Source organism: Portunus trituberculatus, chromosome 32, assembly GCF_017591435.1.
Source record: "Portunus trituberculatus isolate SZX2019 chromosome 32, ASM1759143v1, whole genome shotgun sequence".
NCBI lineage: Eukaryota > Metazoa > Arthropoda > Malacostraca > Decapoda > Portunidae > Portunus > Portunus trituberculatus.
This window is the reverse complement of record NC_059286.1, coordinates 585001-609251: the sequence shown is the minus strand read 5'-3', so window position 1 is coordinate 609251 and position 24251 is coordinate 585001. Positions and strand designations below refer to the sequence as shown.

At 41.8% G+C, this 24251-nt stretch overlaps 1 protein-coding gene across 4 annotated transcripts in view; it reads left to right on the top strand.

Annotated features, from left to right (window-relative positions):
* The window catches only part of LOC123511860, a 77947-nt gene that overhangs the window by 38705 nt on the left and 14991 nt on the right, over positions 1–24251 (top strand). The gene's annotated exons all lie outside the window — the stretch shown is intronic.

The window sequence follows — 24251 nt, the reverse complement described above, 5'->3', positions numbered from 1 at the left end:
ATCTAACAACACAATGCAAAGAAAAATCTGTTAAGTTGGATAAGACACCTTTGATTGAAATTTGCTGGATTTGTGATGTTAGGTGTGCATATTTTATATAGTAAAAATCTCGCATTTTTGTGAAATCATGTTTAGATTGGGTTTGTTCGTACATTGAAAAATGAGGAAATGGTATCAGTTCATATCGATCATGTGAATACATTATTGAATATTGAACCATCGAATAGTTATTTACCCAAAAAGGAATGCAGCTGTCCTACAATTATTACCTTGGGCCTTCCTGGTGTCTCCTATACCTTTTTTGTAATAGAGCACTTATGTAGCTTTTTTGTGGATAGATGTAGCCTTCAAGCTACATCTATCCTCATAATTCTGACTGTATGAGGAAGGAGAGTCTTGCAATTGGTCCAGTTAGGTTTCCTGTATTAGCCTTTTTGGCCTTAGGGGTCATTATCTTCATACTAAAGAAATGAGGGTAGAAATGAGTCACTGCTTGGTGGGAGCAGCATAGCAGCTGTGCTGAAAGATGTAAACATGAGACAAAATACGCATGCCTTATGCTTGATGAAATTTGCTTGTGCATATACACTAATTTATGTGCTCATATGCTTACAAAATCTATGATAGATTATTACATTTATTTCATAAATTTTTTTAAAAAATTTCACTGTTAAGAATCTTTGTTAATACAGTCTCTGGTATTCACCAACCGTGCTCTGCCAATTCGTCACAAAACCCATTCTACTGGCTCCACCAGCCAATGGAATCAGTTCCCTGAATATTTTAATCATCAGTTCCTGCTCATCACTACCATATTGGTCAGAGGTAGGGAGAGCTTCATTAGCATTGTCTACTTCCAACCCTCTTTGCTAGGATGTTTCTGGCAGCTGGTTTGAATTTGAGCTGGACCCTAATTTTGACCATGAATAAATTTTTTCACCCCTTCTTCAAAAATTTTAATTGTTCAAAAATTTGAATTATCAAGGTTTGGATTGATAGACATACTTACTGTACACTTAACCCTCTGCTATCGCACTATCTGCTATCGCGTTTCATTGCTATTGCGCATACTTATAAAAAGATGCACTTATGTTGATATCGTGCACAAAATTACTAGTATTGCATGCCCATCATTAAAAAATTCCCAGGTTATGACGTCACATGATAGTTGAGTTTTTCTATATAATTCTATTGAGAAATAGTGCTTCACATATTTCCCCAGTCTACCCATCCACCGTATTTAACGGCATATAGGACACACCTTTTTCAAGTACTTTTGTCTACTCTAACTGCATGCATCATTGTTTTATCGCTGGTATTATTATCATTACTACCATTATCACTTTAAAAACAATTTATCGTAAAAATGAAAGCAATCTAACCTGTGAGGCTAATGCATATTTCTAAATATCAACTGTGGCACCCTGACTCAATGCCATCTGACAATGAGGACTAACAGCAAGTTCGTGATCATAACAAACACATCAACACCCTCACGGTTGTGGCAGCAGGAGGAAAAAGGTCGACCTACACAATCTCCTACGAACTACAAGTGGTAGATTATGCCAAGAAGCATGGCAAAAGAGCAGCTGCAAGAACTTTTGAGCCACCTTTTATGGAAGAAATGATAAGTGCCTGGCAATAGTGAGAAGAGCAACTAAGGAGCACGAGGAAAGATAAATGTTTTCTGCATGTGTAACGTGCTGCTAGATTGCTTTCAACAATATTTACTTTAGTATATATATATACTAAACATTTTTTTCTTGAATTTAACGTGCTGAAATAATTGTGCATCTTATATACCTGTGTGTTCTATATGGTGTCATATATGCTAAATAAGATGGTTTAAAATGTATGTTGTTATGATTTTTTATGTAGTTTTTTATACTGTATTATTTCTTAATTTTTGTACTATAATATGGTATAAAAATTTGAAAAAAAATGACATAAAAATGACAGCTTGGAAGTTTAGTGTCAATTTGAATTATTACCATAGGTTCTTCACTTTGGCTATTGCAATTTCAGCTATCACACAGTGATAGATGCACCAATTAGGTGCAATAGCAGAAGGTTGAGTGTAATGCTTTCCAAGACCTTTATATATGTGCTCCCAAAACTCATTAAAATCATGAAATATCACATGTACCATATTTGACGGCATATAGGACACACCTTTTTCCAAAAATATTGATTTAAAATATCACCCTGCGTCTAATATGTGAAGTTGAAACTTCCCTTAGGCTTAGCTTCCACCCCTGATGCTCACTAACCTAGCTCATGATCAGTACCTTTACCTACCCTAACTGCATGCATCCTTATTTTATTGCTGGTATTGTTATTACCAGTATTATTACTGTAAATGAAAGCAATCTAACTTGTGAGGCTGTGACGCATGTCTGTAAATATCAGCTGATCAGAACCCTGTCTCAATGCCATCTGACAGTGATGAGTAACAGCAAGTGCATAATCATAGAGTTAATAGTGAAAAAAAAAAAAATAGATAGACATTACTTGTGAAATAAAAGAAAAAATAAACCAGCAACAACAAAAGAGAAAACAACATTAGGGGCGCTGTCGCAAAGACTATCTCCCGACTCTACATCGGATCCTATCTGATCATAGCAAAGCACATCAACACCCTCACTTGTTATGGCAGCAGGAGGAAAAAAGATCAATCTACTCAATCTACAAACTACAAGTGGTAGATTATTCCAAGGAGCATGGCAATAGACCAGCAGTTAGGGCTTTTAGGCCACCATCTCTGAAAAAAATTACATGTGTTTGGCAGCAGCAAGAAGACCAAATGAAGAGCGCAATAAAAGGTAAACATAACATTCATTGCCCAGGCCCACATTGGCCAGAACTTGAGGATGACGTTGCTTGGCTTTAAGATTGGGTTTTGTTTATTTTCCCTTGTGGGCCGTGGTGTAATAGATACAGCCGGAAGAGTAGCATTGGCAGCGCTGTTTGATGTAAGCAAACCAATAGCTGGGCTACTACATCCACCCACCACCTCCACTATCAAAGCTTTTTCAGAGTTTTAATGTGATTTTGATGATTTCAGACCTCTTGCAATTCACATTACTTCATGTAATGCTCCCTCCACCCAAAACCCCCCAATTTCCCATAGGTTCCTTAACCCTTAAACTGCTAATTCCTAACTGCTTTGGTGTGCCTAAAATATAAACATTCCCATGTCAGAAAAAAATATTTTGAATTGTATGCCATGAATGGCAAACATCCAAAATGCTGTAATACCGAAGTTTTGAATCTGTAAATAAATAAATAGAGAAAGAAATAGGCCTACAAAACTTCGTGGGCTTTGATAAGCTCGGGGAACTAGTGACACGTCGGTGCACTGTATGGTCCGGGTTGGGAGCTGAGTGGTACCAAGCTGGGCCGTTTTTTACGCGCTCTCTCTCTCTCTCTCTCTCTCTCTCTCTCTCTCTCTCTCTCTCTCTCTCTCTCTCTCTCTCTCTCTCTCTCTCTCTCTCTCTCTCTCTCTGGGTGTGGGTGTTTCTATTTCTGCGTATCCTACATGATACAGTCTTCTGTACAGATGTTTTGTACATATATATGTATGATAGAACATTATCTGTGTGTGTGTGTGTGTGTGTCATGAATCCTCTGTACAGATGTTTTGTACGTATTGGGAATTGAGCTTTGTGTGTGTGTGTGTGTTGTGTGTGTGTGTGTGTGTGTGTGTGTGTGTGTGTGTGTGTGTGTGTGTGTGTGTGTGTGTGTGTGTGTGTGTGTGTGTGTGTGTGTGTGTGTGTGTGTGTGTGTGTGTGTGTGTAATTCACCTCGGTTGCCTGCTGGTCACCCAGCCAGTCTTCCCCATTACGGAGCAAGCTCAGTGCTCATAGACCGATCTTCGGGTAGGACTGAGACCACAACACACTCCACACACCGGAAAAGTGAGGCCACAACCCCTCGAGTTACATCCCGTAGCTATTTACTGCTAGGTGAACAGGGGCTACACGTTAAGAGGCTTGCCCATTTGCCTCGCCGTGCCGGGATTTGAACCCGGCCCTCTCAATTGTGAGTCGAGCGTGCTAACCACTACACTACACGGTGTGTGTGTGTGTGTGTGTGTGTGTGTGTGTGTGTGTGTGTGTGTGTGTGTGTGTGTACGAGAGACACGAATTCACTGTGCAGATGTTTTGTATGTATTGTGTATGATAGAGCTGTGTGTGTGTGTGTGTGTGTGTGTGTGTGTGTGTGTGTGTGTGTGTGTGTGTGTGTGTTCTGTTTGTCCTGCATGACACAAGTCCTCTGTACAATACCACAGCTCAAAATGCTACTAGGATTGTTGTTCCTAGGCCGTAAAAAGCTGATATAATAACAATAATCTCTTGATTGAGATAGAAATAATAAACTATAGCATAATTTGGTCTCCCCTATAAAGTTTTCTACGTTTTCTATGATACTCAAGGTTGGATTCTACCCGACGAGTCAAGAGGAGTTGCCAGGTGTCTCCTACTTTTCCGTAAAAACTCACGTGAGGCCCTTGTTATAGTATCTGGAGCCCTCATGATGGCAAAACTAAGTGGGGAGGAGTCATAAGAGCAGGTCTTAAGTGCCACGAAAATTCAAAACATTCCCCGCGAAAATTCATGATTACATAAGCGATCACCGCGTCGCAGTACTTGAGAGGCTTGATTATATAAGCGATCGCCGCAGTTTAAGGGTTAAGATGATTTGGAATGAGAGGTAGGCATAAGTTGGAATTTTAATAACAATCACAACTTGAAAAATATTTGCGATGGAAATGACACATACCATCAATTATTTCACTACATTTCTCAGCAGAAAAACATAAGCCACATAACAAATTCCATGGTTGGGTGAAACTGCAAATTGACCATGTTTCCTGCTGGTATGATATGTTGCTTGATTGCTTTCAACAATGTATACTTAACCCCTTCACTTTGGTGACGCCTATGTTGGCGTCATTAAGCCCTAGTAGCAAATACGGTGATGCTTACGTAGACGTCATATTTCTTTTCTGAGCTTTCTTAAGTTCAGTTGTCCCGTATAGTGTGTTGGATACCAACTACACACGCCGTATGCTGTCCTTGAAATCCTAGTGCTCCTCCCACCATCCTTGTCTCCACCAATCACTAAAGATAAGCTACAGGCCTTGTGTCTAAAATTACCCAATGGCATAGACTGTTCCCATCTCTCTCTCTCTCTCTCTCTCTCTCTCTCCTTCGCTTCCCTCTCCTTCCTCCCTCCCCTGTTCCTCTCGAAGATAAGCTACATGCGTCCCGCTTGTGTCTAAAATATTAGCAAATGTCACTCTCTCTCTCTCTCTCTCTCTCTCTCTCTCTCTCTCTCTCTCTCTCTCTCTCTCTCTCTCTCTCTCTCTCTCAGAGAAGCGTCCACTTTCCTCTTCAAGGCGATATAGTGACTAAAAAATAGCAGCATAATACACAAAGACGACAAATATGACAAGCTTGCACGAGTTACCAAGGCTTGGGCACTACCACCTGTATATCATACAGGCGGGCTTTTTTAACATCCGGCGCAAAGGGGTTAAATACACTAAAAACTTTTTTCTGGATTTGACCTGCTGAAATAGGGGTGGGTCTTATATGCCCATGCGTATTATATGCTACCAAATACTTAGATACGGTTTTTGCTTAAAGTAATAAAACGCATGTTACATTACAAAAATAAACACAAGACTAAAGCAGTAATGGAGGAGGTAGTAGATATCAGTTGAATTGATAGATTTATTCCCAGCAAGGTCTAATAGTATTATTTCTGATTTTATAGATCAGTTTAGGGAGTACTGTGAACTTACTATTAAAGCTAGCTGTGTTGTTGCTCAAGGAGACATTACAGCCTACCTTCTGAAGACAATTCTTCTCCTTCACACAAACCTATATGCACTTATTCACCCTCACCCTTCACTTAAATTAAGAAATATGGCAACTCCAAAACCAGTCTCAGAGTCCCCTTCTGGAGAGGAAACCATAAATGCCCCCAGGTTGGACTGCTCTTCCAGTATCAAACATAAATAAATTGACATCCCCCTCAACCTTTTCTTCATTTGTGGTCGTAGATCTAATATTCAATCTGTAACTTTCAGTCTTTAACTCATTGGAACACAGGTGTCTGAGGCAACTGATAGTGGTCCCTTTTCTGTTCCCTTCTACTTTTTCCATCCTTGTTTTTTTTATCCAAAGTTGTATGTTGCGTTTATGTGTGCAATGACTTGCCTCACTCTCTCGTGCCCACACTCTTGAATCTTCTAAGTTTTCCACCTTCAGTTTTGGACTCTAGAGTCACTCCCTAACAAAATTCATCTGTGCTGTTAGCCTCTCGCCTAACTTCTCTGACTATAGGAGATTCTTTGAATATTTAACTTCAAGAGTGGAGCATGTTCTGTCTCTCCATCCCTTCGCAGAGATATCCATGCTTGGAGATTTCAATATTCACCACCAGCTTTGGCTTTCCTCTCCCTTACCTGACTATCCTGGTGAACTAGCTTTTAACTTTGCTGTCCTCCATGACCCAGAGCAACTGGCGCAACACCCTACTCGTACTCCTGACCATCTTAGAGAGAGACGCCCAACATTTTTTGTCTTTTTCTTACCTCTAATCCTTCTACTTTTGCAGTTACCTTATCTTCGTTGGACTCCTCTGATTACAATGTTATATCTGTATCTTATCCTATTTCTCCCATAACTCCTCAGGATCTCCCAAAGTGGAGGTGTCTCTGGTGTTTTGCCTCTGCCAATGTAGGGGACCTGAGGAAGTATTAGGGTGATTTTCCATGGAATGACTACTGCTTCTATGTCAAGAGACTCATTTCTGTGCTGAATACAGAACAGAGGTTAAAGTGTTTGGCATGGAGGCATACATTCCTCGCTTTTTCTCAGCTTAAATCTTCCAAACATTGGTTTAACACAGCCTGGTATTTGAGCCTTCCACCACCTGAATCTCATGTGCTTTATATTTCAGTCCAGAATCATGCCAGGTCTGTTTTCCAAGTTGCCAAACACTCCTTCATTAATGGGAAATATTAAAATCTTTCAAATTCCAACTCCCCTTGAGACTTTTGGCATCTAGCCAAAAACATCTTAAATAACTGTACTTCATCTTTCCTTCCTTTATTTTATCTTGATGGCACCACTGCCATCTTTTTGTCTCCAAACCTGAACTCATCTCTCAAACCTTGGATGATTCTAGACTTGTCCCTCCCTCTCCTCCTCCCTCTGACTATTTCATGCCCTCAATTTAAATTCTTTGCAATTATGTTTCCCATCCTCCCACTGGCCTAAACCCTCAGAAGGCTTATAAACCTGATGGGGTCCCTCCTATTGTTCTCATAAACTGTCCCTCCCTGCTTGTATCTTACCTGACCTAATTCTTTCAAATCTGTCTTTTGACTTCTACCTTTACCTCTTGCTGGAAGTTTGCCAACATTCAACCTCTTCCCTAAAAAAAAAGGTGAACCATTCTAATCCATCAAACTACCACCCTATAGCTTTAATTTCTTGCTTATCTAAAGTTTTTAATATATACTCAAAAGGAAGATTCTTTAACATCTGTCACTTCACAATCTTCTATCTGATAACCAGTATGGTATTCATCATTGCCACTCTACTGGTGATCTTCTGGCCTTTTTTTTACTGAGTCTTGGTCATCCTCTTGTAGAAATTTTGATGAAACCTTTTGCTGTTGCCTTAGACATGTCAAAACCTTTTGATACAGTCTGGCACAAAGCTTTGATCTCCAAACTACCCTCCTACAGTTTCTCTCCTTCCCTCTGCAACTTCATCTTGAGTGTCCTCTTTAACCATTCTATTACTGTTGTGGTAGACAGCCACTGTTTTTCTCCTAAATCTATTAACCTCTTCAACACAAGGATGCATATTTTGCTTGCTCATAGTGCTTGTGACATCCAAGGACTCGCATACTGCATCATGGCTGCATCCTGCTAAGATGGTGTGGTTTTTTTTCCTGGGGTTTGCTAGACTTTTCAGCATTATTACAAAGGTGTATGATTGCCATGCTGGCAACAATTTTACTTGATTTATTTTTTTTATGGAACTTATAGATTAGTGTACCATAAAAATAAACATTTTCTGTTGTTTGTCATCTTCAGAAAATGATCAAGAGCATGTAAACATTATTTTTTTTCTTTAAAATTTGCTTGGGTTTATTTGTTAATGTACGTACCTAGTATGAGGGAGGTAGTGGCCTAGTGGATAAGGTGGTGAGCATGGGATCGGGAAGACGTCCACACGTAGGTTCGAATCCCACCATGGACTGCCTTGATACTTTTGCCATTTGTCGAGTGGTTTAAAGTTACCTACATGTCACCAAGATACCCATGTTCTAGGTGGTTACACCAAAGATACACTTGGGTGGTGATATGGGCCCTAATATGGGTACCACTATACACTAAATTGCCTGCACTGCTAATGGGTAGAAGCAGAACAGCGCTTCCCTTACTCTTCAAGTAAACCTACATGTGTTATAGGCCACAACATAAGAGAAAAAAAAAATTAATAAAAAAATAGAGAAAGAGAGCTGCCTGATTCAGGTATCCTCCCACCACATCCCAGCCCAGATACGGTGGAGGCAGCCATTTTCTATTGTCCAGAGTGAAGAGGTTAAACTTTTTTGATAAAAATTGCTGAAATTTTCTTAAGTGCTTTATTGGAATAAAAGGATAAAAGATACATATGCAAAAGTCTATGAACAGTGCTAGTAAAATTATTATTAGTAAAAATAATTTCTTGCTTTCTTTATTAATTAAAAAGCAATAAAGAAATAAAAAATCAATGAAAAATTATTAGCAATCCCCCAAAGATATTCAAGAACATTTCGTCTCTAATAAGTACTGACAATTGCTTTAATCCCTTCATTGCCTTCTCCATTTCTATATTTCTGCAGCTTGACCGGTGGCTTTTGCCCTGCGATCAGTTGCTTGCAATATAAGTCTCTTCCACATTGAACTTTTATTAGACTATCAATAAATTTTCAAACAGTAGGATGTCAGCTTCATTTTGAAGTCTTACATGAGCAACTTCTGTGTGATTGTTTGTTCTGTCCTCATCATTTAATGACAGTTCATAAACATTTCATATCACATGTGGGAAAAGTGGAGCATATCTGCCATTACCCCTTCTGTTTATTCTACCAACATAATTGTTCTCAAACCAATCAAGAAGTAGTTGTAATTCATCTGGTAGCTCATCAACAAGATTTTCAATTGCTCCAGTCATATATTCTATTGGTACAAATGCCAGGCCACTGATCATTTTAGCTTTCAAAGCAAAATCTGTATCATTGTTGTATAGTCTGAAAAGTCCAAAGGATATCAGCCTTTTATGTAAATTTTGGCAGATAGAAAAAAACATCCCCTATTTCTTAGCAGTTGGAAAATTTTTCATTGGTTTTTCATTCCATTGGTTCAAGAATCAATTATTCACTGGTGGGGGGTGGGGTGTAAAGAGCTGTCTTGAGTTCAGAAATGAGCTGCCATGAGTATATGAATTATGCATGAATTATTTGTAGTTTCCTTTCAGTCTATATGGCAGCCAGTTTCCTATGGTCAGTTGGGGCTGCAGCAAAATGTTGTAGACTCCTCTACCATGTATGGAGTACTCTTCGCATACTCACACAATTTTGTTAGATAGGGTGGAATCTAATGTTTGTCATCTCATCAAGTCCTCTCCTGTGACTTACTGTCTTCAGCCTCTTTCACACCACTGCAATGTTGCATCTCTTGCTATCTTTATGTCAACTGCTCTTCTGATCTTGCTAACTGCATGCCTCCTCTCCTCCCACAGCCTTGCTTTCTTCTTAATCTCACCTCCATTCTAGCAACCTCTCTAATGGAAGAGTTAACCAGCACTCTCATTCATACCTTTTTTTTTTTTTTTTTTTTTTTTTTTTTTACCACGTGGGCTTATCACGGGAATTTATGGGCTAAAGGGGATACTTTTTAGGTCACCTCCTATCTCAAAGCCCACCCACTAGGAAACCGTTGCCCCGAGTGAGGAAGCCCAACCTGCACTCAGACCGTGGACAGGATTCGAACCCATGCGCTTGGAGACCCCTCGGACCCCAAAGCACACATGGTTCCACTGCACCACGGCGGCCCTGGTAAACTCTGGAACTTCCTACCTACTTATGTATTTCCACCTTCATATGACTTGACTTCATTTAAGAGGGAGGTTTCAAGACATTTATTCCTTTCTTTTGGCTAACTTTCTCTGACCTGCACAGAGACTGGCAATTTGACCTCTTCAGTACCATGACCAGTTTCCATATTTATTTTGCTTGCTATTTGATGATTTTATGCACCTTCAGAAACTTATGTTGGGAAAGAAATAGTGAAGACTGTGGCCATTAATCTACTGATCTTCATAGACCGTTCCTAATGCAAATGAAATCATCTAATTATACTCAAATCTCAAGGTAAAAATGTGTCTCAGTACTGAACGGGTTAAGTGGGCTCTTCTAGCGGAGGTGGTGGTGACAACAATTGTGGCGGTGGGCTATACTGACCCATGCACACTTACACCCACACACACACACACACACACACACACACACACACACACACACACACACACACACACACACACGAGACGCAGCAGAGGAAGGACGTGATACCGTCGCTCCCGACAATCAGCTGATCTTCACTACCTTTGTTTGGGTTTACAGTGGCCTGGGCGATAAGTGTGGACTCATTTTTCCTTTCATGAATACAGTGTTAAATAATAATGAGTGAGAAAGAGATTCCATCTAAATGCAGGTATGTGACAAGGGAAAGAATGAAAGCTGATGATGACAATGTTGGTGAGGGAGGAGGAGAATTTGAAGGCTTTGATACGGCGCAAACTTCACTATTTGATAGAGTCTTAACTATCGAACGTAAATTAGATAAATTGATAAAGGAGAGTATGGGAATGAAAGAGAATGAAGAACAGGATAAAGAGCTCCAGAAATTGAAAGAAAGGATAAAAGAGTGGAAGAAAACGAAACTAGGCTAAGAACCGAAAATGAAGAATTAAAAGTCCAAATAGCGAACTATAAGAAATTGATGGAAGAAGGACTCGGTAAAGCCGAGAAAGAAAAAGAAAAGCTAAAAGATCTAGTTAACAAAGAAGAAGAAAGAGTACAAGACGTGATTAAAAAGAAGTACAAGCATGGAGAATCCAAGATAAGAAAGACAAGGAATCATTTCAAGAAGTATTTCAAGAACAGTTAAAAGAAAGAGATGAAAATATGACAAGCAAAATGATAGGAGTCCTCAAGAAAAAGAAAATTTAGTAAGAGAAATTGCGGAAAAAAGAAGAGTGTAATTATTTTTGGACTGAAAGAAAAAATGTTAAATATAGACCAAGAAGGGAAAAAGACGAAATGAAATCAGTAAAAGACCTACTAAAACATCTGAATGACGAGGATAGACAGAACTTAGAAGAGGAAGTAGAAGAAATCCATAGAATGGGACCATATCAAGAAGGAACAGTGAGACCAATTAAGATATTACTAAAATCACAAGCAGCAGCAGAAGAAGTACTATATAGAAAAACGAAACTCAGAGAAACAGAAGGTTGCAAAGATATATATATAAAGAAAAATAGAAACGAGGAGGAAAGGAAGAGACACAATGAACTGGTGGCAGAAGCAAGAGAAAAAATAATGAAAGGTCAGAGGAGGAGAAGAAGGCATTTTTGGAGAATTATAGGAGACAGGATAAGGAAATGGTATATAAAAGAGAAAGAAGAGAAAAGAATGGAGCAAGTTTAACTAAAATGATAAGAACAAGAGATTAAAATGATGTATACAAACATAGATGGGATTTTATCTAGTAAATTAGAATTAAGAGATTACATAAAGAAAGAAGAACCAGATATTGTATGCCTGGTGGAAACAAAGTTAAATGAGGCAATAAAATAGACATAGATAAAAGGTATAATATATGGAGGAGAGAGAGGGGTAAAGGAGGAGGAGGAGTCATGATGATGTTAAGGAAGGAGATAGTGGTAAATCAAGTGGAGTTTGGGGAAGGAAAATCAGAAATACTGTATGTTAAGATGCATATTAACAAAAGGAGTTAACAATCATTGGAACATATGTGCCACCAAAACAAACTCATGGACTAACCAAGAATATAGAGACATGATAGATGACACAATAAGGAGTCTTACAAGAATCATTAAGGAAAGGAGAAAAGTGATATTGATAGGAGATTTCAACTGTAAGGAGGTAGACTGGGAAAATTATGAAAGTGGTATGGGGAAGATGCCTGGGAGATAGATTCCTGAACCTAATGATAGATAATTTGATGGTCCAAAGAGTAAAGGAAAACACAAGATTCAGAGGAAACGATGAGCCGGCAAGATTAGACCTAGTTTTTACAAGGGATATACCAATTAACGATGATATAAGATACAAGTGCCCATTGGGAAAGAGTGACCATGTAATATTAGAGATGGATATAGAAGAAGGAAAGGAAGATAGAGATGAATCATACAAAGGAGACCGATTAAATTACAGAAAGGCTGATATTGAGAATCTCAAGAACTATTTTAAAACGTAAACTGGGAGGAGATGGAAAACTCATTAACGGTTCAAGAGAAATATAACTTATTTTTGGAAATATACAAAACTGGGGTCAGGGAATATGTTCCGAAATATAGACCTAAAGAAGAAGGAAAGAAAGATTGGTTTAATGCAAGATGTGCTAGGGCAAAGGAGAAACGAGATGGAGCATGGAAAAGGTGGAGAAGAAACAGAAATCCAGAAAATAAGGAAAACTTCAAAACAGCAAGAAATGAATATGCTAAGGTGAGAAAGGAAGAAGAAAAGAACTATGAAAAGGACATTGTCGAAAAATGTAAGGAACAACCAAAATTGTTCTACAGATTCATAAATGGAAAAATAAGACAAAAAGAAACAATAGAAAGGTTAAAAGGAGAAAACGGAATGGTGGAAGACCCAAAAGTATGGCAGAACTGTTAAATAGTAAATTTCATGAGGTCTTTACTAAGGAATCCAAATTTGAAAGACCACAGGGTAATAGAGAGACTGTCTATATGAAAGAGATTAAAGTAACCAAGCTTGAAATAAAAAGTTGATGACGGAATTGGATGAGGAAAAGGCAATGGGACCGGATGAAGTCTCAGGCAGAATACTGAAAGAATGTAGGGAAGAACTAGCAAGTCCAATATACAACATCATAAAATGCTCAATAGAAAATGGAACAGTGCCAGTGGAGTGGAAAAGAGCTGAGGTGGTTCCCATATATAAGAGCGGAAGGAAGGAAGAACCTTTAAATTACAGACCGGTATCACTAACTAGTGTAATATGCAAGATGTGTGAAAAAGTAATAAAGAAGCAATGGATCGAGTTTCTTGAAGACAACAAAATATTATCAAATAGCCAATTTGGTTTTAGAAAAGGTCGGTCATGTGTGACAAATTTATTGAGTTTCTACTCTAGAATAGTTGATAAAGTACAAGAGAGAGAGGATGGGTTGACTGTATTTATTTAGATCTAAAAAAGGCTTTTGATAAAGTGCCACATGAAAGATTACTATGGAAGTTAGAGGAGAAGGGTGGCTTAAAAGGAAGCACATTGAGATGGATGAAGAATTACTTAAGGGGGAGAGAAATAAGGACGATAGTTAAAGATATGAAGTCCAAGTGGAGAACAGTAGACAGCGGAGTGCCACAGGGGTCAGTATTGGCACCAATACTTTTTCTCGTATATATAAATGACATGCCAGAGGGAGTGAACAGCTACATAAATCTGTTTGCGGACGATGCGAAACTGTGCAGAGTCATTAAACAAAAGAGGATTGTGAAATACTACAGGAAGACTTAAACAAGATCTGGAAATGGAGCAAAAAATGGGAGATGGAATTCAATGTGGACAAAAGCCATGTCATGGAAATGGGAAAAAGTGAAAGACGACCAGTGGGAATCTATAAGATGGGAGATGGAGTAGAACTAGAAAAAGTAAAAAGGAAAAGGACTTGGGAGTGACAATGGAAGAAAATAATCAACCGGTTAGCCATATTGATAGAATTTTCAGAGACGTATAATTTGCTAAGGAATATTGGAGTAGCATTTCACTATATGGACAAGGAAATGATGAAGAAATTGATAAGTACTAAAATAAGACCTAGATTGGAATATGCAGGAGTTGTGTGGACTCCCCATAAAAGAAACACATAAGAAAATTAGAGAGACTACAAAAATGGCTACAAGAATGGTTCCAGAATTTAAAGGGATGGCATATGAGGAGAGACTAAAGGCAATGGATCTACCAACCTTGGAGCAGAGAAGAGAGAGGGATCTGATACAAGTTTATAAATTGATTAACGGAATGGATGAAGTGGATAATGAGAAACTGATCCTGAGAGAAGAATATGACTTTAGAAGCACAAGATCGCATAGTAAGAAACTAAGGAAGGGACGATGTCTGAGAGATGTTAAAAATTTAGTTTCCAAAGATGTGTTGAGACTTGGAACAGTTTGAGTGAGGAAGTGGTATCAGCAAAGAGTGTACATAGTTTTAAAGAAAAATTGGATAAGTGTAGATATGGAGACGGGACCACACGAGCATAAAGCCCAGGCCCTGTAAAACTACAACTAGGTAAATACAACTAGGTAAATACACACACATATATATATATATATATATATATATATATATATATATATATATATATATATATATATATATATATATATATATATATATATATATATATATATATATATATATATATATATATATATATATATATATATATATATATATATATATATATATATATATATATATATATATATATATATATATATATATATATATATATATATATATATATATATATATATATATATATATATATATATATATATATATATATATATATATATATATATATATATATATATATATATATATATATATATATATATATATATATATATATATATATATATATATATATATATATATATATATATATATATATATATATATATATATATATATATATATATATATATATATATATATATATATATATATATATATATATATATATATATATATATATATATATATATATATATATATATATATATATATATATATATATATATATATATATATATATATATATATATATATATATATATATATATATATATATATATATATATATATATATATATACACACACACACACACACACACACACACACACACACACACACACACATATACATATATATATTGTTATGGTTACGTACGTCACACAGCTGCGGTTAACTGCCACAGCTCACTAGACTGTTATTCTGGCAAAATCGCCAACTTTCTTACGGTCAGTACAGTGGGGATTTTAAAACACTCCACAGAGTCCCCACTACTATAACTCACAGCCGCCGTAACCCTCAGGTTCTTTCAATGTCGCCAACAGTGTATAATTTCTTTCACTGTAAGAGAATCTCCTCAGCAACTCCTTCTCCTCCTGTACCCAACCAAGTAGAATTTATAAATGGTAGAAGTTATGTGTAACAGGGCGAGGCCTTAATACCCCCTAGAGAAACCGCCCACAAGGACTATTCCACCCACTTCTCTATGAAGTATTAATGCCTCTCCACACACCTTGCACCCAGGCTGTGAGGGTTCACAGACTAGGACAAAACGTGCAGTATATATTACTATACTATCCTACTACAACAAGTGTTTACTAACACCTGTTAGACTGACATCCCTGGCCTACTACTACTGCAATATATGATGTGTACAGCACATCCGGTGATGTACACACAAGATCAGACACCACTTACGGGTGACACCCACTATACACTGAGTCCAAATACTCGTCGCAGACAAGTCTGGCGGATGACAACTACGCACCATTGGTTGACATGAAGCCTCTCAGCCTTCAATGGTGTGTGTGGCTACTACCAATACAATACAGTATACTACTGAAACTATACAAAAGATGGTGGGGGCACACAGCCGCCCACCAAACCCCACTGGTGACCATGGCCACCAACAAGCAAACAGGACGGGACAATGCCGCGTCTCCCACGCGTTGCTGCCACACTACAGGACGGACGCAAAACAGAAGTGCAGCCAAACCAACTACACCTCTCCTAGAGCAACAAGCCCATTGCTCTAGCAGTCACGGTCTACCCAGTAACAAGCCAGCTACTCAACAGGAGGGCACAACTCCCAGACCAATGACTAGCGAGTAACAAGAGAAGCCCAGCAACACAAATCTCCCTAACACTGTGCCAGACCGACGAGAGTGCGTGTCTATCTCTGCTGAAGGCTACCTTGAGACTATAAACAGTATACTATTGATAGTACACAACAGATGGTGGGGGCACACAGCCGCCCACCAAACACACTGGTGACCACGGCCACCTACAAAACGACAATCAGGATGAGACAGTATCGTGTCTCTCTGCGTCGCCACACCACGAGGGGACGAACGCCAGACAGGAAATGTAGACCCAACCGGCCACACTCCTTAGGACAACAAGCTCGTTGTCCTACACAGCCACGGTCTACCAAGTAACAAGCCAGCTACTCTACAGGAGGGCACAACTCCCAGACCGATGACTAGCGAGTACCCAGAACAGCCCAGCAACACGTATCTCCACCCTGTGCCAGAAACCAAGAGTGCACGTGTCTACCTCCGCTGAAGACTGGCTGGTTACTGAGGCGAGGCTCAAAGATACAGATACAACAAAATGGTGGAAACAAAGAGATGGTGGGTGGCCGCACAGCGGAACAGCGACAACCCGTGCTTGGGCCAGAGGCTACACATATAATAAAATAATAAATTAAAAGGGCAAACAAGGCAGTGCCTATCACATCATATATATATATATATATATATATATATATATATATATATATATATATATATATATATATATATTGTGATGGGCACCGTCTTAATCCCCTTTAATTTATTATTTCATTATATGCGTAGCCTATGGCCACCCAGCTTGGGCCCCTCAGGCTGTTCTGTTGAGCAGACAACCCGCCTCCCTCTCTCCACCATTTTGTGTGGCTGCGAGCCCCACATCAGTCTCAAGGTAGCCTTCAGCGGAGATAGACACGCACTCTCGTCGGTCTGGCACAGTGTAGGAAGATTCGTGTTGCTGGGCTTATCTTGTTGCTCATTAGTCATCGGTCTGGGAGTTGTGCCCTCCCTTGAGTAGCTGGCTTGTTACTCGGTAGACCGTGGCTGTGTAGGACAACGGGCTTGTTGTCCTGAGGAAGTGTAGCCGGTTGGGGGCTACATTTCCTGTTGTGCATTCGTCCACTCGGGTGTGGTGACGCGGAGGGACGTGTTATTGTTTCGTCCTCTTGTTGCTGTTGGTGGCTGTAGTCACCAGTGGGGTTTGGTGGGCGGCTGTGTGCCCCCACCATCTTTTGTATAGTTTCAGTAGTATACTGTATTGTAGTGGTAGTAGCCACGCAAACTATTGAATGCTGAGAGGCTTCATGTCGGCCAGTGGTGCGTAATTGTCGTCCGCCAGACTTGTCTGTGACGAGTATCTGGACTCCGTGTATAGCTGTTGTCACCTGTAGGTGGTGTCTGGTGTTGTGTGTACATCACCGGATGTGTTGTACACATCATATATTGTAGTAGTGTAGGCTAGGGGTGTCAGTCTGACAGGTGTTAGGAAGCACTTGTCGTAGTAAGATAGTATAGAAATATAGCGCGCGTGTTGTTCCTGTCTGTGAGTTATCACAGTCTGTGGACAAGGCGTGTGGAGAGGCATTAATACTTCATAGAGGAGTGGGTGGAATTGTCCTTGTGGGCGGTTTCTCTAGGGGGTATTAAGGCCTCGCCCTGTTACACATAGCATCTACTATTTATAAATTCTACTTGGTTGGGTACAGGAGGAGAAGGAATTGTTGAGGGGAGTCCCTTACAGTGGGGGAAATTATACACTGTTGGCGACCTTGAAAGAACCTGAGGGTTACGGCGGCTGTGAGTTATAGTAGTGGGGATTCTGTGGAGTGTTTTATATACCCCACTGTACTGACTGTAACGAAGTTGGCGATTTTGCCAGAATAACACTCTAGTGAGCTGTAGCAGTTAACCGCAGCCGTGTGGCGTACGTAACATAAAGTGGCGACCTCGCCAGGATAAACCAAGTGCTTTTATAGTGGTGTAGTATATTGTGTGGGGTATTATTACTTATATTATTTTATTGTTTGTGAGAACGAGTCCCTGTGAGCACCATGGAGGGAGTTACTGGCCTTTTCACCTCACCAGTGGAGGGTGAGGGTGCGAGTGTGAGCCGGCGAGATGCTAACAGTGACTCACCACATGGGTATGATGAGTCGTTGGCGTGGGGTCAGTGGAGACGCACGTATGTCTCATGATAACGGATGTGGCGGTCCCAGTGAAGGTGATGTGGGATATATTAGCCCTGGCAGAAGTATCGGAAGCAGGGGAGGCTCCCGACGATCTAGTTCAGCAAGCAGTATTGCTGATAGTGTGCAGTCAGCTGCCAGACTGGAGGAACTGCGATTGAAGCTGGAAATGAGGAAAATGGAGATAGAAGCAGAAGAGAGGCGAGAGTTAAAAAGACTAGCTGCTGAGGAGAGGGCTAGAGAAGCGGAAGAAAGACTAGAACTTCAGAGACTAGCAGCAGAGCAGGAGGCTAGAGAGGTGGAAGAGAGACGAGAGTTAAACAGACTAGCAGCAGAGAAGGAGGCTAGAGAGATGGAGAGAGAAAGGGCAGATAAAGATAGAGAGTTGGAGTGGGAGAGAACTCGCCATGCAGTAAGTACGCCTGGAGTTGTTGGTAGTGTAGGAGGAGGAGAGCGTACTTTAGTTCAAAGTCTCCAGCTAGTCCCCGAATTTGATGAGGCTAAAGTAGCTGAATGGTTTATTCGCTTCGAGAGGAAAGCCAAGGAGTTTGCTTGGTCTCGAGAGAGATGGGTAGGCTTGGTTGCAAATAAACTCAAGAGAAAAGCCTTGGAAGTTTATGATAAAATGTCAGCTGATAATCTGGACGATTATGAGGAGTTTAAGGCTGACATCTTGCGGGCATATGAGCTGTGACCAGAAGCCTATCGCTTGCAATTCAGAGGAAAGAGGAAGCGAGCAAGTGACTCCTACCTCGAGTGTGCTCGTTCACTGGAGCAAGTGTTTGAGAGGTGGATTGCAAGCGAGGGTGTTGACTCTCTCGAGGCTTTGATGGAGTTAGTAGTTATGGAGCAGTTCATTGATATTGCTGATAAGGAGCTGGTACCTCTGTTGAGGGAGAAGAGGTTTAGGACTTTGAAGGAGGCTGCTACATGGGCTGATGATTATGTGTTGGCCCACCGTCCTGTGCAGCAGCCTGGGAGTTGGAGTCGTAAGGAAGGTGGTCCTAAGGGAGGCCCAGGGAGTGGTGGCAGTTCTTCCTCGGGCTCTCCAGGCCACTTTAGGCGATATACTGGATTCGGCAGTAAGATGGGTTTGGGAAAGCCCCAGGCCCCCACCCCTCCTTCTTCTGCGAAGGATGGAACGGCGGGAAGGCGGCCCTAGAACTCCCAAGTATGATTACCAGCCTATGTGCTATCACTGCCGAGGAAAAGGGCATTTTAAGTTCAATTGCCCAAAGTTAGTAACAGCTGAAACTCCCAAGTCCTCGCAGAAACCAGTTGCTTTGTTGGTGTGGTCTGACAAAGTTTGTGGTGATGAGTTGACTGCTTCTTCAGGCTTTAGAAGTGAGAAGGCACGGCGTGTGCCTGAGTTGTGTTTGGAGGAGGGAGAGCAGGTTGGCCCACCTGTCCCTCCCCCTGTTGCCACGCCCGCACCTAAGGATAGTGAGCTTGACTGGTGCCGTCCTTTCCTGTGTGGAGGCATGGTTGAGATTGATGGCACAAAGTATCCCGTCACTGTACTGCGTGATACGGGAGCACAGCAGTCAGTGTGCCGAAATGTCACTGGGAAGAAGGTGACATCTAGCAAGGCAGTGTTGTGTCGTGGACTTAACACTGTGGAGGAGTTCGTGACGGCTGAGGTGACGCTGTCATGTCCTCTTGTCACTGCTACGGCTCAGGTAGCAGTGGCAGACGAACTGCCAGTCGCAGGAGTGGACTTCCTGCTTGGGAATGATTTGGCTGGTGGTCGTGTATGGATCCCAACCTCTGATGAGGATGAGGTTGCTGAAGAGTCTGGGCCAGTGGTGCAAGACTCTGTAAATGTTGTTACCGCTCTCAGGCCCGCCGGGCTGAGAGAGAGCCTGTTACTACCCAGGAGGCTGCTAGCAGCCAGGTGGGATTGACTCCAGATGGGAGTAGCAGTGCTGATGTGGTGGAGCCAGTGTTGGGCTCACCATTGAGTTCAGGTGTAGAGGCTGACGGTGACGGCGTGGAGTCACTTGTTAATGCACCGGACTCGGCTTTGGGAGTTGTTGCTGAGAGTGAGGACGGAGTGTTGGGTGTAGCTGAGTTGTTTGATGGTTATCCTCACTCTGCAGAGCACTGGAGGAGCACTCGTGCTGAGTTGCTTCCTGGTGTGGAGGCTGAGGGCTCTGATGTTCAGCACAGGCCCCAGCATGATAAGTCAGGCAGTTTGTTGGAAGTTGGCGCCCAGAGGGGAGACTTCCAGTTCTGCGGGGGAGTTGGAAGTTTCTCCCCCTGTAGAGCATCGTGGAGGCAGGGAGCGAGCTGTTCCCTTGCCTGGTGACTGCCTGGCTGGTGGTGATGATCCTTCTGAGGACTCACCGGATCACATGGCAGGAGCGGAGCAGCCTGGGCCAGCTCTCCGTCCTCGATGCCGTGTGGGACGTAGGGTTGCAGCGTTGCCTCAACCCCATGACCCTATAGTCCCCCTTTCTCTTACCCAGCTAGAGCCTGCAGAGCTCATTCGTAGGCAGCAGGAGGACCCGGCGTTGGCCTCCTTCTTTGCTCGAGTGGGTGAGGGAAGTGAGGAGTTGGAGGGCAGGGAGGAGTTTGTCTTGCATCAAGGGGTGTTGTGTCGTAGATGGCAGGAGAGTGACGGTGGTGAACTACTGCAAGTAGTTGTGCCGCATAAGCTGCGTGAGGCACTTGTGCTGTTGGCACATGAGGGGCCCATGGCTGGACACCTGGGCATCCGAAAGACCGTCGCTCGCCTGCGTCGCAATTTTTGGTGGCCCAGCATGTCTGGAGAAGTAGCCACGATTCTTAAGTGCTGCCACACTTGTCAAGTGGTGGGCAAGCCTAATCAGACACCCCCTGTGGCGCCACTCCACCCCATCCCTGCTGTTGATCCTCCTTCACGAGGGTTTTGATTGATATAGTAGGTCCTCTGCCTACTACCAGGGCTGGTCACAAGTATTTGTTGACCATAATGGATGTTACCACGCGGTACCCTGAAGCAATTCCCTGAGAAGCACTCACTCTAAGGTGGTGCTGAAGGCTTTGTTAACCTTCTTTACACACTTTGGATTGCCAGCAGAGCTGCAGTCCGATCAGGGGACCAACTTTACTTCAAAGTTGTTTAAGGATACGATGACTGCGTGGGGGATCAAGCACATCGTGTCCAGTGCTTATCATCCACAGTCTCAGGGAGCCCTGGAGAGACATCATCAAACTCTCAAGACCATGCTCAAGAGTTTCTGCATGGAGAGAGATAAGGATTGGGACGAGGGTGTCCCTTTCGTCTTATTTGCGGTGAGAGAAGCGCCCACTGAGTCCTTGGGTTTCTCACCCAATCAGCTAGTGTTTGGACACCGAGTGCGTGGACCGCTCGACGTAGTTCGGGAGGCTTGGTGTCAGCCGTCGCCTGAGCGCCCTGTCTCACTGCTTAAGAGCCTCATGAGCAGTCGAGAGATTAGCCAAGGCATTAGAGGTGGCGCAGGCCCACCTGTGTAAGGCCCAGCAGAGTATGAAGGGTATTATGACCGAAGGGCCGAGTATCGGAGTTTTGCCCTGGAGATGAAGTGCTCGTGCTGTTACCACTTCAGGGCCAGCCGCTTGCTGCCCGCTATAGTGGCCCCTATGTTATAGAGAAGAAGGTAGGTGACCTCGACTACCTGGTGGTCACTCCTGACCGGCGCAAGAGGGCTCAGCTGTGTCACGTTAACATGCTGAAGCCCTATTTTCGTTCTACTAGCCAGAAGGGCTCTTTTAGTTCTGCCGTGCAAGAGGCATCTTCAGTTTTATTTTTCTGCCGGGAGGGAGAGGCTCCAGAAGTTATTGGGCCTGAACCTGTTGTTCCTACAGGGCAGTGGGAACGGAATAGCCTTCATCTCTTGAAAGAGAAGGTTGAACATTTAGGGATCAGCAAGATGAGTTGCTTCGGCGGCTGAGGAAGCACTCCTCTGTGTTTAGCAGTGTCCCGGGCAGGACCCCGTTGATAGAACACGATATGTATGTTGGGGACGAAAAGCCTGTCAAGTGGCCCCCATACCGAGTGAGCCCAGGAGTACAATGTCATAGTAAGACATATAAAAGGAGCAGACAACGTTGTGGCCGATTGTCTGTCCCAGGGCCATTCCCTTTAATCAGTTCCATGCCTTTAAAAAAAAAAATGTTGTAAATGTTTTGTTTCCAAAATTTTTTTCTTTTAAGGGAGGGCGTGTGATGGGCACCGTCTTAATCCCCTTCAATTTATTATTTCATTATATGCGTAGCCTATGGCCACCCAGCTCAGGCCCCTCAGGCTGTTCTGTTGAGCAGACAACCCGCCTCCCTCTCTCCACCATTTTGTGTGCCTGCGAGCCTCGCATCAGTCTCAAGGTAGCCTTCAGCGGAGATAGACACGCACTCTCGTCGGTCTGGCACAGTGTGGGGTGATTCGTGTTGCTGGGCTTCTCTTGTTGCTGATTAGTCATCGGTCTGGGAGTTGTGCCCTCCCTTGAGTAGCTGGCTTGTTACTTGGTAGACCGTGGCTGTGTAGGACAACGGGCTTGTTGTCCTGAGGAAGTGTAGCCGGTTGGGGGCTACATTTCCTGTTGTGCGTTCGTCCACTCGGGTGTGGCGACACGGAGGGACATGTTATTGTTTCGTCCTCTTGTTGCTGTTGGTGGCTGTAGTCACCAGTGGGGTTTGGTGGGTGGCTGTGTGCCCCCACTATCTTTTGTATAGTTTCAGTAGTATACTGTATTGTAGTGGTAGTAGCCACGCAAACTATTGAATGCTGAGAGGCTTCATGTCGGCCAGTGGTGCGTAATTGTCGTCCGCCAGACTTGTCTGTGACGAGTATCTGGACTCCGTGTATAGCTGTTGTCACCCGTAGGTGGTGTCTGGTCTTGTGTGTACATTAGTGATGTATCGGAGGTCAAATTTCGATTGGCTCAGCGGGCGGGCGGAGGTCAGTTCTCAAAAATGCGGATGCGGATGTAGTTGGAGGTTATGGAATAGTTTTTGCGAAGGCGGAGGCGGAGGCGGAGGTTGTTGTTTCACACCTCAGCGGAGGCGGGCGGAACAGATTTTTTTTACCCATTTACAGTACCGGTACTGCGTCGACAATAAACTCCTGTTACTCCTTTCCTCACTCAAATTTGGGTACAATAGGAGATAGTAATCAAGTTTTGGCAGTGTCAATGTAAAATCTTAATATTCCCGGTGAATTATTCATGGATAACTATAGTAGAGTACTATAGTTACAGGACTGTAATTGTGACTGCAGCAATCGGCTGAAGGCTAGGCTTTTTCTTTTTCATAGACTGTAGAGTACATAGGCCTTCCTCTGTCATTGCTCCACTTTCTAGTGTTTTATTTAGCATACTACTTAATTATTTCTGGCACTGATAATTTTATTTTGTAGCCTATCTCAGGATTGTTGACTTTTATTTTCTAGGAATGACAAATGATATAGGTCTAAATCAGGGAAATAGGCATACTGGAAACCAGCTATTTATAATTGTAATTGATAGTCAAAAGGAGCGTGACATACCCCCTTTTTAATAAAAAAAAAAAAAAGTTTTGATCCATTACAATCCTCTGTGCACCTTTAAATTACTGCAATACATTGCAATTACTTTAAGTTTCTGGGCTTGAATAAAGAGGTTTCTTTCTTAGATAACAATATTGAAGCAATGGTTAAAAATAGAAGAGTCAGATAAAAATACTAAATATGTACAATTTTTGTAGATACTGGAGACCGAGGAATGCACTCTATAAAATCAAAGGAATACCCTTGAGCCAATTGTTACTGCTCAAAAATGATGGTGGTGATGGATTTATTATACTGGCCTACCTCTTAAGGCCAGTGAGGGGTGATGGGAAGGGTTCAAGTGAAG